This window comes from Octopus sinensis, linkage group LG2 (genome assembly GCF_006345805.1).
Source record: "Octopus sinensis linkage group LG2, ASM634580v1, whole genome shotgun sequence".
NCBI lineage: Eukaryota > Metazoa > Mollusca > Cephalopoda > Octopoda > Octopodidae > Octopus > Octopus sinensis.
Window position 1 is genome coordinate 18,779,873 of NC_042998.1, and position 15,847 is coordinate 18,795,719.

Genomic DNA, 15,847 nt, shown 5'->3' on the forward strand with positions numbered 1-15,847 from the left:
AAACAGTAAGGTATGTGAAAAAATGCCACGCAACCGCTATTATTGGATGTAAGTGGCCTAGGATGGAAGATTGCAAAGATAAACTACTGTACAATAACTTGAGAACGAAAGAAACTGAAAATCGGTGGGTAAAGAAAATAATGTATGATCAATTTCATACGGATGTTGCTGATAAGACAGAGATAAAAGATGGCTATGGATGACTAAAAGTGATTTAAAACCGAAAACGGAGGCTCTAATCTGTGCTGCCCAAGGGCAAGCATAATAATAATAATAATAATAATAATAATAATAATAATAATAATAATAATAATAATAATAATGATGATGATGATGATGATGATAATATTATTATTATTATTATTATTATTAATATTATTATTATTATTGAGTGAGCGAGCAGAGCATGCCATCAAAGTGACACTGGGGTAAAATATACGAAGCCCAGTATACCCATCATGACTACCCGTCTGATAAGGGTACACCAGGCACATGCATTACAACCATATGTGCGCGACATGGTGATCTCATATCAAGATAAGCAGCACATGACCTTGCAGGTGGAGCCCAGTTAGAATTTTCTTCAGAACGAGTAACCCATCCCGCTCAAAAGGTCCCTGAATAAGGGTTGTTTAAGGACGTTGAACGAAACACCCATGTTTCCAGAGGTGAATTATTCAAACCCCAAGAATCCTTCTCAACACATGGCTATGATGCTCCCCCACTACTTCTGCTCGTGATCAGAGATGCACATATCGTCAGCCACTAAGGGACATGCTCAACTGGTTATGGTCAAACAACTGACAAGCAAATCTGTGGTATTGAGCAGAATATTTGCTGTAGCCCATCTTTTATACCAAGACAAAACAATGTACATGATAACACTTCCAATCAGTTAAGATCAGAAGCCATGAGAGCCACTGCCTGGTACTGCATCAGGGCATACTGCCTGGTACTGCATCAGGGCATACTGCCTGGTACTGCATCAGGGCATACTGCCTGGTACTGCATCAGGGCATAATAATAATAATAATAATAATTATTATTATTATTATTATTATTATTATTATTATTATTATTATTATTATTATTATTCAGTAGTTTTATTTTATAGCGTGCTTCACTTCACTACCGAGCGCAGCTCTGTGTGCCTTAGGTATGTGCTGTGATTTGTTGTGATACTCTGATGGTATTGTATGGAAAGTGTTCTGCGTAGGATGTGTGCAGTGCCTAGTAGTGCAATTTTCTGTTTGTTATATGTGTTGTAAGTCCTGGTGTTTCGTATGTATTGTCTGAATAATTTTTTATCATGCCTAATACACCTACTATGATAGGAATTGTTTCTGTTTTTAGATTCAACTTTGGTTACCTCTATTTCCAGGTCTTGTATTTTGAGAGTTTCTCCATTTCTTTTAGAGACACGTTGTCATCTGCCGGTATTGATACATCATTAGAAAGCATTTTTTTTCATGATCTCTGACAACTATATCTGGTCTGTTAGCCTTAATTTCTCTATCTGTGGTATCGGCATATCCCAGATTATGGTTGCTTTCCTCGTTTTCTGTGACCTTTTCTGGTGTGTGCCAATACCATCTTTTTCCGGTGTTATTCCACAATGTTGGCATAGCTTCCAGTGTATGTAGGTTCCAACTCTGTCATGTCTGTGATATATTCTTCTTCTTCTTAGCAAGGACTGGGCAGCAGAGATAATATGATTTATTGTTTCTTGTCCATCTCCACATATTCTGCAGTTACTTGTTATATTTCTTTTCATTACATGTTTTTGGTAATTTTTGGTGGGGAGGCTTTGGTCTTGTGCTGCAATTAAAAATCCCTCTGTCTCTGCTTTGAGTTCTGAGCTTCTCAACCATTGCTGGGATTTTTCTTTGTCTATTTCTTTTGCGTTTAGTTTAGTCCAGTATTGACCATGAAGGGGCTTTTCTTGCCATCGTTTTATCATGGTTCGTTGCTGTTCTATTTTTAGTTTGGATTTCATTTGTTTTATAGCTTTTGTTGTTTCTTAATCTTCTTCTTCTTCTTCTTCATATTTATTAGGTGGTATGATTTCTTGTTTGTATTTGTCAGCTTCCTTAAATACTGAGAACAGTTTCTTTGTTTTGCTCGTGTTTTGCCGCTATTTGTATCAGTTTTCCTTCCTTCTGAAGTAGATATTTTTGCAGTCCTATGGTGGTTATTTTATAGTAGTTTTCCAGCTGTATAAGGCCTCCGCCATCTTTTATACTTTGTATATATAGTCTTTCTATGTCAGATTTTGGATGATGCATCCTAGATCCTGTAATTATTTTTCTTGTTTTCCTATCTATTTTGGTCAGTTCATTTAGTGTCCAGTTAAGGACATTGTAGCTGTAACTTATAACTGGGACAGCTAAAGTGTTAATACCTATTATCTTGTTTTTAGCATAATATTCTTTTTTTAATTTTCTCTTTCATTTGTGTGTGTTGTGTCTTATCTAGTTCATGGATTCCTAAGTATTTGTGAGTTTGGCTTTGGTCTAGTTCTTTTATTTCATTGGTTTTATCTAGTGAGATGTTGCTACTCTTAACTAGTTTTCCTCTTTTCATGGTTACTTTGGCGCATTTTTCTAATCCAAATTTCATATCTATTTCTTTGGTAAATCCATGAACTGTCTTTAATAGTGTTTCCAGCTGTTTGTCATTTGCAGCGTATAGTTTTAGGTCATCCTATAAAAGGTGGCTGATCGTTTTGCCGTAACATTTATATCCGCATCCAGTTCTATTTAGCATATCAGAAAGAGGTGACAGTGCCAAGCAGAAAAGGAGTGGAGAGAGCGTGTCTCCCTGGAATATTCCTCTCCTAATGGGGATGGTTTTGGTTTTCATGAGTCCCTCTTTTGTTTGGAGGTGTAGCACTGTTTGCCATTTATTCATAGAGTGCCCTATAAATTTTATAATTGTTGGTTCTACTTTGTTAATGGCTAGTGTTTCGAGGATCCATGTGTGGGGGATGCTATCAAATGCCTTTTTGTAGTCGATCCAGGCCATACTGAGGCCTTTCTTCTTTCTGTGGCTGTCTTCAGTTATGGCTTTATTAATCATTAGTTGATCTTTACAGCCATATGAGCCTTTGCGGCATCCTTTCTGCTCTTCTGGAAATAGGTTGTTTTCGTCTAGGTGCTTGTTCAACCTTTGCGATATAACTGCAGTAAATGCCTTGTACATTGTAGGGAGACAGGTTTTTGGTCTGTAGTTTTCTGGTTTTTTTGTCTCATTTGATTTGGGAATTAAGATGGTTTTCTCCTTCGTGAGCCATTCAGGCGTTGTCTCTGGCTCTGCTAGTATGTTGTTAAAGTTTTCAGCCAGCTTTTTGTGCATTCCTGTTAGATATTTCAACCAGAAGTTGGGGATCTTGTCATGCCCAGGTGCCTTCCAGTTGCTTAGTCTTTGCATTGCCTGGGTGACCTCTTCAGTTGTTATGCGGGTCCAAAGTTGCTCAGATGCTGAATTTGTGGCTTTAATACTCCTTTTTTTGTGTTGTTCGTTCGCCGATCATATTTGTCTCCAGAATTCTTCCACTTCTTCTGTCCTTGGTGCTGTAGTGATTTTTATTTTATTTTTGCTAAGTTCTTGGTAGTACTTTTGGGGTTGGAGTTGAACTTTTTGTTTTGTTCAAAGAAGCGCTGGCGTTTCTCGTACCGGCGGATCCTTTGTGTTTTGGCAAGGATATCTTGCTTCAGCTTTTCTTTTATCTCAGGTAAATCTTTTTCTGTGATGTTATATTTGCGGAGTATTTTTGTTTTCTTTTTGTTGCTCAGTAGCGTTGATTGTCTACTGACTTCATTAAAAATCGACAGATCTTTTCTCATTTTTTGTCTTGCTTTGGATGTTATTTATCCACAGGGTATGTTTGGGTGGTGGTACTCCTGTTTGGATGGGTTTGAGTGAGTATCCAGCTTCTTTTGTGGCTGCAGTTGCTGCTGCGTATACTAAGTCATTTAGCTCAGTGATATCGCTTTTTGTTTCAGTGGCTATTAGTTCCGTGACGGCTATGTTTATGCTGTTTATAATTGGTGTTGTTGTTTCGTCTATTTTGATTTTTGGGATGTATGGTCGGTGGTCCATTTTGAGCTCTGTGGTTTTCAGTTCTTTGATTATTTTACTTTTTATATTATCATAATCATTAGGCTCTCCTTCGTTGTTTCCAGGTTTTAGATTTGTGTCGCTTTCTTTCTTATTTATATGTTTGTTTGCCGTGTTTTGGCTTGCTGTTTGTCGTGTATTATTATGCATCCTTATGGTCTGGGTTTGTTGTTTTTTGTTTACATCGTGTTTGTTGGGAATGTTACGTTTGTCTTCGTGTTTTACTGTTTCAGTATTTATATTATTGGGCATTGTTGTGTGGCTTCTATCTACATTTTCCTGGTGTATTTTTTCTTTTAGATGTTCTATTTCTATTTCTGATATTTTTTTGCGTTGGGAATGTATCTTCGTACGTTAGCTAGTTTATTAGGGTTCATTGCTGTATCCAAGTCCTTCCATATTGCTGTATCCATTTTCCTTCCATATTTTATTTGTATGTGTTATTATTATTATTATTATTATTATTATTATTATTCTTATTATTATTATTATTATTATTATTATTATTATGTTGGTGGTGGTGATGGTGGTTTCTGAACAATTTTCAGCGGTCCATAAATCGTAGACAACTCAATGGCACGTTAGGCACTATGTGCCGCTATATTTTTAAATTCCTGTTTTTAAATTCATCGGTAGTAAAATCATGTCAAATTCAAATTTACCAATGATTTAAGAAAAATAGGCAGGCCATACACGTGTTTCGATCCACCAAAATCAGGGTGACCTAGATGACGAGTTTCTGGAAAGTGCCAGATTTTTCATATTCAGTCATGGAAGAAAGACTTGAAACTATCTGAATATGATGTGACATACGTGGAATCTGATCTAAGATATCGTCAATGACAACACGTCTTGACTGGTGAATATTTCGATAACAAGTGGTCGCCAACGACAAAACGAGTAGATTGGTGAAGAACATTCATAAATCTTTATATATATAATGCTGAAGTTGTCTGTGTGTGGCAGGTTTGGTAGCCTTCAGCTAACACTATATCCTCCAAGACCCTGCGACGCAAGTTGACCAAAATTGAGAGTATGATAGAAGGCTTGCTCATCATTCCGTAGAAGAAAAATTTTAAATTGGACCATGTTAAGACCAAATGTTATTTACATTGAAAAGGAACTTTTTATCTATGAATATCCCTATTTTTTACGATTTTTTCACTGTTGTGTCGCCATTTTTCGGTGTATTTCAACCAGAAAAATGTTCACTTAAAGAGTATAACAAGCTACATAAATCAAAATTTTTACTTTCCAAAAATTCCAATTCTAAATGGTCGAAACAAACCCGAGCAATGCCGGGCGATACTGCTAGTTTATTTATATAAAAAGTGGCTTCAGATTTCTGATTTGGAACCCTCAGAATATATTATCTGCTGAATACTATACTTTGAACCTCACAGTAACACGGCTGCACGGTGTTCAACATTTCTATGGAAAACTAAGGCTGGAATGCATTCACTCACTTAGCTTAACCATATTGAAGATTAGGTTTGAGTTACGTTTTATTGAATGATTTATTTACTCGTATTTCTTATTAGTGAAACATAGGCTTCGTTTCATCTGTTCTGTACTCACATTTATCAGAGTATTTTGCTTTTGTTCCTGTTTAACTTCGTATCAGAATGAGTGACTAATATGGGTGAGGTTAAGAAATGCATCCGAGTATATAGCGCTACCTTACACAATGTGTCCAAACAATGACAATATCAAAAGACGGCGAGCTGGCAGACACGTTAGCGCGCCGGGCGGAATGCTTAGCGGTATTTCGTCTGTCGTTACGTTCTGAGTTCAAATTCCGCCGAGGTCGACTTTGCCTTTCATCCTTTCGGGTCGATAAATAAAAGTACCAGTTCGCACTGGGGTCGATGTAATCGACTTATCCGTTATCTGTCCTTGTTTGTCTTCTCTATGTTTAGCCCCTTGTGGGCAATATAGAAATAAATATCAAAAGGAGTGGTTAGTCAACAAGTGGTAATGATCATAATGTGGGCTGTGAGGAACAAATAAATAACAACAACCTTTATGTTTCTGCGTTATGTGCATGTATACTATTTGTATACATATGTATTTATACACAGGCATTTTTCAACATGCACACGCGTAGGCTCACACGCACACACACATAAACATAAATACACATCGTCAAACACGGAATAACATGTTTTTTCATTTATCTAACTGAGGCGCAATAGCCCAGTGGTTAGGGCAGCGGACTCGCGGTCGGAGGATCGCGGTTTCGATTCCCAGACCGGGTGTTGTGTGTCTTTATTGAGCGAAAACACCTAAAAAGCTCCACGAGGCTCCGGCAGGGGGTGGTTATCCCTGCTGTAGTCATTCACCACATTTCTCTCACTCTTTCTTCTGTTGGCCTGCTCGCTTAGCCAGTCGGGTGGCGTAATTTGAAGGCTAAAACAATGCAAACGCATTGTGACCAGCGATGTGTCATCTGATGGTCTGGTCGGTCAAGTGATCAAGTGATATATATATATATATATATATATATATATCATACATATATGTGTGTGTATTGGTATTTATGCATGTATATTTATGTATGTATAAATAAGTATATATATTTATATATACATCCATATATATAAAGATATATACGTTATAAAAATAGCGTTCAGTAAAATAATTTACTTTACCACACACAGAACTTTTTAGAAAGTTAGGTGTGTGGTATAGTAAAATATTTTTGAACCCTATTTTATAATATAAAGATATATAAATATATGTATGTATATATATATATATATATATATATATATATATATATATATATATTATATATATATATATAAGAGAGAGAGAGAGAGAGAGAAGAGAGAGAGAGAGAGAGAGAGAGAGAGTTAGATAGATAGATAGATAGATAGTAGATAGATAGATAGATAGATAGATAGATAGATAGATAGATAGATTGATAGATAGAAGAAGATAGATAGATAGATAGATAGATAGATAGATAGATTGATAGATAGATAGATATACATATAGATAATAGTCGGACTACAGGTAGTGACTGGCAGAGTAACCATTTTGCTGCCTGGAGAAAAGACCGAAGATATGCGCAATGATATACATATGGAAGATCCTAGTGGGGCTAGCACCAAAGTTTAACCTCGAGCACCTGAATACCAGCACATGAACAGGATATTCATGCACTGTTCTAAAAGTCCTAACCATTATGTCTGCTATAAATAATAATCCAAGGGTCCACAGCAATCCTAGACCTTAGAAATCAACTTAGTGTGGGGGGGATATTCTCAAGATTACATCCTTACCTTTAGCTGTCCAAGATCCCAGATGAAACTACATTGCGGCAAGAAACTCAAATGAGGGTAACAATACCTATTTCTTTACTACCTACAAGGGGCTAAACACAGAGAGGACAAGCAAGGAGAGACACACGGATTAAGTCGATTATATCGGCCCCAGTGCGTAATTGGTACTTATTTAATCGACCCCGAAAGGATGAAAGGCAAAGTCGACCTCAGCGGAATTTGAACTCAGGACGTAGCGGCAGACGAAATACCGCTAAGCATTTCGCCTGGCGTGCTAAAGTTTATGCCAGCTCACTGTCTTCAGAGGGTAACAATACCGCACTCCCACTTTCACCAACAGACGACCACATGGAAATGACGATTGACGATAATGGTGGTACCTCCGCCTGGCCACAGTATTTTCAATGAAATGCTGAAAAGTATATAAGAATACACGCACACAAACACAACCACGAACACACAGAATTATATGTGTGTGGGATGTGTGCGTGTGTGTTTGTCGTTTCATTTAAGCCGACTAAAGTCTACTCTTGAAGTTGTTCAGACGAAAGAAGCATATAGCGAATGCACAAACCGTCAGCCGTGCGTTTATTCAGACGTCGTATAACATTCGAATGTCTACATCTCCTATGCACTAGGTCAAAGGAACAAACCGAGTCAATACAAATAGAATGTAAATAAACCTAAAGAGCAAATACACAGTGATCAATGAAGATTTGTCGCGATATATTTTTCTAAATGATATATGTTATAAAAATATTGTAGAGTCGTTTCAATAAGATTTGTCTCGCTCTATTCATCCAAGTTTCCTTGACTATCAATGTATCAGCCTCAAGACTGTTTGCTGATGTAAACAGGATCAGTACTTAGATGAAAACAAACAAATATGTATACATAAATGCAAGCTCCCGTCTATCCAATCATTCGGCCATACAAACATTAATAGTTTCTCACACACACACAAACACACATACACGCATACATACGTTTATAATATGAATGCATGCACATATTGATATACACAAGTGTATGCATGTATATATATATACGTATATATATATATGTACATATATATATACATATACATACATATACATACATATATATATATATATATATATATATAATATATATATATATATATATATATATATATATATATATATATATATATTCTCTTTTTTACTCTTTTACTTGTTTCAGTCATGAGGACTGTGGCTATGCTGAGTCAATTTCTATTAGATATGTGTGACTCCTACTATATGTGTTCTCTCGTGTGTTCACTCACTTGTATACCCTTATGATATTACTTTATGTATTTATATATTATGATCGTAGAGACAACTTGAATATCACTTTGACATGTTTCAAGATACCATAGATAGATTTATTCCAAGCTGTGTCCACTTACTCCTCTCTTCGTTAGGTTGCTTTCCTTTGAACCTCAAAGTAGCCGACAGTGAAATGTTGGGGAAAAAATACCGTTTTATACTTACCTCTTTGTCATTGTACCTTGGCCTCAGTTTCAAATCTGATAGAACTGATATATCTTAGAAGGGTTATCAACAATCTTAATTTTTTTTTTTTTAGACATTATATTATTCTGTTATTTCATTAAACTTAAACTACTTTACTGATTTCACATGCAGGTACTTCACTATTATTTTCGGTACGTTGAACCGCATAGCGACTTAGACATTTTGACAATACACACGTAGTTTGAAACCATGACTAATATTTGTTACATTTTTGTAAACAACTCCTTGTCTGACTGCAGTCAAAAGTATTTTTCACAAAATATCACATACAATTAATATTCAAATATCTATGAGCGCACTATTGTTTATTTATTCAGATCATTGGAATGCACCTATGTTGAGACAACACCTTGAAGGGTTTTAGTCGAGCGAATTGGCTCTAGTCCGCATTGCTATCGTTCTTGTATGCCGAACCGCTCCGTTAGGGGGACATAAACAAACCAAGACCAGTTATCGAGCAGTGAGAGAGACAAACATAAGCACCAAATTGCACACGCACACACACACACACACACACAACACACACATGCAATATTATATATATATATATATATATATATATATAGAGAGAGAGAGAGAGAGAGAGAGAAAGAGAGAGAGAGAGAGAGATAGAGAGAGATAGATAGATAGATAGATAGATAGATAGATAGATAGATAGATAGATAGATAGATAGATAGATAGATAGATAGATAGATTTATAGGCGCCGGTGTAGCTTTGTGGTAAGAAGCTTGCTTCTCAATCTCATGGGTCTAGATTCAGTCCCACTGCGTAGCACCTTGTGCAAATGTCTTCTACTATAGCCCCAGGCCGACCAAAGACTTGTGAGTAGATTTGGTAGACGGAAACTGAAAGAAGCCCGTTGTGTATATATACATATATGTACATGTTCGTGAGTTTGTGTTTGTTTCCCCACTACCGTCGCTTGACAATCGATGTTGGTGTGTTTATGTCCCCGTAACTTAGTGGTTCGGCAAAAGAGCCCAATGGAATAAGTACTAGGCTTACAATGAATAAGTTCTCGGGTCGATTTGTTCGACTATAGGCCGCAGTCAAATGACTGAAACAAGTAAAAGAGTAAGCCTCTATACAGTATATTCGGTCTAAAATATGTCGTGGTACACTGAGCGTTACTCCTTTCTGCTCTAATTTGTTGAGTTGCTACTCCGCCTATTCTAAATGTTCATGCATTCTGTTCTTGTGAGATGATATCGAAAGCATTAGTGATCCTGGCAAAATACTTTTGCTCATGCTTTGCTTTCACGGCTGCTGTTTAGTTGTGTTACACTTGTCACGGCAGTTATTACTTTTCATTCGGATGGGATCTGATAGAGATTTTGTTTGTGCTCTTATAAACGGTTGCTAAGGTGATAGCAATGCACAATTTTACTCTGCTAATCATATTGTGAGTTTACATTTGTTGCAGTTACAGTTGTTTGTGATGATTTTTCTAGTTGTAGGTCTTGCGGTTGTTGTTACGGTAATGGTCGCCACTGACGTTGCTGCTACTATTTTTAATTACTATTAGTTGAGCGAAGTGCCATTGAAATGCCGCACACATACGCTTGGAATAGGGGGCATGCTTTCTTTTTATTCTTCTTCGATCTCCTAAGTACTGAATTGGGGCTTTGCTGCTGCGTAGCTCTATTACCCGGACACCAAGAACAGCTTCTTTTCTCTTGCCGTAGAAAACGCTCCTTAGCTCTCACAACGCAATCTTAGTAGTTCGCGTTGAAGAAATGTTCATGGACCAATGTTACTACCAGCACATCAGTCACAATACCTTTTCTAAGCGCCTCTTCTAGGTTACAAACTATCTCTCTTCTACTCTAGAACTAACCACAATCGGTTATTGACGATTGATCCCTATCAAACCCAACTTTATTATTTCTCGAATTCAATCCCTGTAGATTTGGCGCGAAGGGGAAGACAAGTTCAGTTTCCTGTAATTGAGTCAGTGACTTTGATCTTTATCAAGGTCGATTGTACAAGTCACAAATGTTTGGTCTGTGAAGGTGACTACTTTCAATTGAGAACAACTTATGCTGTTTCTATCTGCTGGTCTACAGAATATTCCATATACTTTACGGTTGATATGATGCCACTGGCTCATGTCTACATTGGTGCATTCTTGAAATCCAATATGTAGCTCTCAGTAAAGTAAAAGTGACTGTGCAGTTTATCGAAGCGTTTGCAACTATTTTCCTATTAGGTAGCTCCACAAAATCAGATGATTATCGAAAGTGGCGTTCTAGTTGCTCACTAGCAATAAAACAGACGTTCCGAGGTAAAACCTCCACACGCTTAAAGAGAACTGGCCACCCTCTGTCTTTCAGGTCATACGCGATGCCTTGTTGCGAATCGTCCCCTTCGCTGTTATATCCAAGACCACCATGGTACAATGCATTGAACTGCAAGTGTATTTTACAGGTTTGAGTGATTTATTATTTTGAGAGACAATTTTATCACATATATCACTGTCTTTTCATACGACTTACATATGTATTTTTTCTTTTTCTTTTTCTTTTTTATTTAGTTTCAGCTCACAAGCTGTGGCCATGCTGGGGCACGACCATTTGGTGTTGTTACATGATTTTACTTCACGAATGCTTTTTAGCAAATGCCATCTGGTGCATGAGAGAGTTCGATGCAGCTGCCGTCATCTGCACCTCCTGCTCTGAAGTTGGTTTATCTGGGACACCTGACAAGAAGAGATCTAGTTTCATTTTAAAGACATCTGCATCCACCCCATGCAGGTCTCTTAGGTTCTTCGGGAGGATATTGAAGAGCTGTGGGCCTCGGAATGTATGTCTTGATATATTATCAATTAGTATGCACACAGAAAAATATATACATGCAAACATGCATTCACCCACATTCACACACACGTTCACAGAGACACGCACAAACATATATATATATGTATATATGTATATATTAATATCACCGTGATCACCTTGACCGACCAGGCTATCAGATGTTGCTACACATTGTTTGCATTGTTTTTTAGCCTGGCTAAGCTGACTAAGCGTGCAGGCCAAGAGAGAAAGTTGTGGCGAAAGAGTACAGCAGGGATCACTACCCCCTGCCGGAGCCTCGTGGAGCTTTAGGTGTTTTCGCTCAATAAACACTCACAACGCCCGGTCTGGGAATCGAAACTCCAACCGCGAGTCAACTGCCCTAACCACTGGGCCATAGGGCCTCCACATATATTAATATATATATATATATATCACGTGATCACGTGACCGACCAGACTATCAGATGTTGTTACACATCGCTGGTCACAATGCGTTCGCATTGTTTTAGCCTTCGAATGACGCCACCCCGCTGGCTAAGCGAGCAGGCCAACAGAAGAAAGAGTGGGACAAAGAGTGGTGAAAGAGTACAGCTGGGATGACCACCCGGAGACTCGTGGAGCTTTTAGGTGTTTTCGCTCAATAAACACTCACAATGCCCGGTCTGGGAATCGAAACTACGATCCTTCAGCCGCGAGTCCACTACCCTAACCACTGGGCCATAGCGCCTCCACATATATTAATATATATATATATATATATATATATATAGATATCGATATATATATTATATATATATATATATATATATATATATATATATATATATATATATATATATGTATGTATGTATATGTATGTATATATTGTACAAAAATACACACATATGCATACAGACACGTATACACAGGTATAAATATATTCATATGGTTTTAACTAAAGTAATAATGATGCGTTTCGCCTTTGAATAAAGTTCAATAAGACTAATTTTCCAATAAATCCATTTCAGTATCGAACATATATTCTGCACAAGAAAAGTCCCTAAATAATGCAAGATATTGGAGAAGCAATTTGGAATCCTGCAATATAATACCATGAATAAAAGTGATTTAACTTCCCATATTGCAGCCGTTGTGGACTTCAGATTCACTTATCAGCGAATCCTGAGTGATTTTGGTTTAAAAGAACTTTAGTTTAAAAGGATTTTAGTGGTATAAACTACTTGTGGTTGTTAATATCTCACTGGATGTGCATATACCGATTGATAATAGAGTAACGTGGGATGTATAGTCTTGGAAAGCACTGATATTAAGCACTGTCGTACTTTGATTTAAACAACTTCATCAAAGAGAAAGGCGTAATCGCTCGGAGACGAAGGCGTGAAGATATCAGATGCAAATAAATAAAACGCGTTTCCTTAATTGTCATGAGTAAACTCGTGAAATACAATCTCATTGAATGCTTGAAATACAGTACGCTGGTACATAAAGGCAAATAATCTACATGAGAGAAAGCAAGAGTTGGAGATGAGAGAAAGGAAGTGGAGGAAAAATGAGATATTAAGAGAGATGTAGGGTGGGAGAGAGGGAAGTTAAGAAATAGGGAATAGGGAGATATTTGATGAATGAATCACGTGCCTTCTGAAACATGATATATCAAGGGAAGAGAAAATGATCAGACTGTGATGAAGGTTTGAAATTTATTAGGACTTAGAAGACAGTGTATTGAAGCAACAACTCTTTAACCTTCTATTCACTTCTCTCTCTCTCTCTCCGTCTCCATCTCCCTAATTATCTCTGTATATATGAGTCCTTTCTAGAATTGTTCGTATTCCTTGTATCAAACGCATTCAACGAAATTGTATGTAATGATTCTCCGTGTGATAATTACACAAGCGGACACGCATATACATGCATTCACATACACAAACACAGGGACATACACACGCACACGCACGCGCGTGCACATACACACATATATATGTGCATATATACATACATATATATATATGTGCGCATATATATCTGTGTATATATAGCATATATATATATATATATATATATATATATATATATATATATATATATATATATATATAAGTCAGCAACATTTAGATTCAGATGAATATGGTACTTAAGTTAAAGGCACCAGAATTTTGTATGGTATTATCCATATAAATCAAATGGGGTGATTATTAAAATAAGCAACAAAGATATCCAAGGTAGAGTATTACAATTCTTTCATGCTACTTCATTTTATTAAACACTGTATTACATCAGTTTTAAAATGTCGAGCAATCTTCAGTCACATATAGAATTTTCCAATTAAACGGACAATGCACATTCTTATCCCTATTTCATTTGCCAACATTATAAAGAGGGTAGGTACATAGACAGAGAGGTTAATTTCATTAAGAACATGATAGTAGTAAATTCACTCTTTCTATATTTTATCATTGAGTTTACTTTGTTATTTAGATCTATCAGTGGGGAGAGTTTTTTAATTCTTGGTTGAATAGAGACAAACAAGATTTTTTTCTATTTATAGATAAAGGAAGGGGTAGTACAAAGTCAAAGCCATAAACCCATCCTCATTTTGAGGAATTCTGTTTAGATATATTTGAATGTATTATAGCAAAAAGCTAGTAGGCTGAAGTTAGTGGGGTAGGGGGAATAGAGACTATTAATGATCGCGAGGTTTTCAATGTCCCTTACCATTTAACAGCCAAATTCTATATTAAAAATTTTAAGTAAATATCCTTTAGATAATTTTCTAAAGGATTTCAATAAATATTAGTATCTTATATAGGGATAGAAAATATAGAAAATATGAAATGATTTCTATATTTACTATCCGAAAATTTTCTATGCCGAAACCCGGGATCGAACCAGGGACCTTTAGATACAAAATACATTTCGATTTATATACATATACACAAATATATATATAACTATATGTATGCGCACGTGTGTGTTTTGTGCTCTGAGTCACAAACCCTTGTTGCGTTTCTCCTTTTGATCCACTCGATGTCCACTTAAATTTCTGTGATGTGATGTCCACGAGACCCACGACACATAAGAATGCACTGTCTCCAGAAATAAATGCTTTCAAATTTTTTCATAATGTCAGCCATTTTGGTGATGGGGATGTATCGATTACCAGAGTTCAATTGGTACTTAATTTATCGATCCCGAAAGGATGAAAAGCAAAGTAGACCACGGCAGAATTTAAACTCAGACCTAGCGGCTGACGAATACCTATTTCTATTTTTATTACCACAAGGGGCTAACATAGAGGGGATAAACAGGACAGACATAGGTATTAGTCGATTATATCGACCCCAGAGCGTACCTGGTACTTAATTATCGACCCCGAAAGGATAAAAGGCAAAGTTGACCTCGGTGGAATTTGAACTCACAACGTAACGGTGACGAAATACCGCTAAGAATTTCGCCTGGCGTGCTAACGATTCTGCCAGCTCGCCACCTTGTTTACAGTAATAAATACTCTTTTCTAATCTACACACAATACACGAAATTTTGAGGAAGGGAGTCAGTCGATTAGATCGACCCTGGTACGCAACTGGTATTTAATTTATCGACCCCGAAGTGATGAAAGACAAAGTCGAATTCGGCTGAATTTGAACTCAGAACGTTAAAGACAATCGAAATACCTATTTCTTTATTACCCACAAGGGGCTACACACAGATGGGACAAACAGGGAAAGACAAACGGATTAAATCGATTCTATAGACCCCAGTGCGTATCTGGTACTTATTGAATCGATCTCGAAAGGATGAGAGGCAAAGTCGACCTCGGCGGAATTTGAACTCAGAACGTAGCGGCAGACGAAATACCTATTTCTTTACTACCTACAAGGGGCTAAACACGGAGAGGACAAACAAGGACAGGCAAACGGATTAAGTCGATTAGATCAACCCCAGTGCGTAACTGGTACTTAATTTATCGACCCCGAAAGGGTGAAAGGCAAAGTCGACCTCGGCGGAATTTGAACACAGAACGTAGTGGCAGACGAAATACCTATTTCTTTACTACCCACAAGGGGCTAAACACAGAGAGGACAAACAAGGACAGACAAACGGATT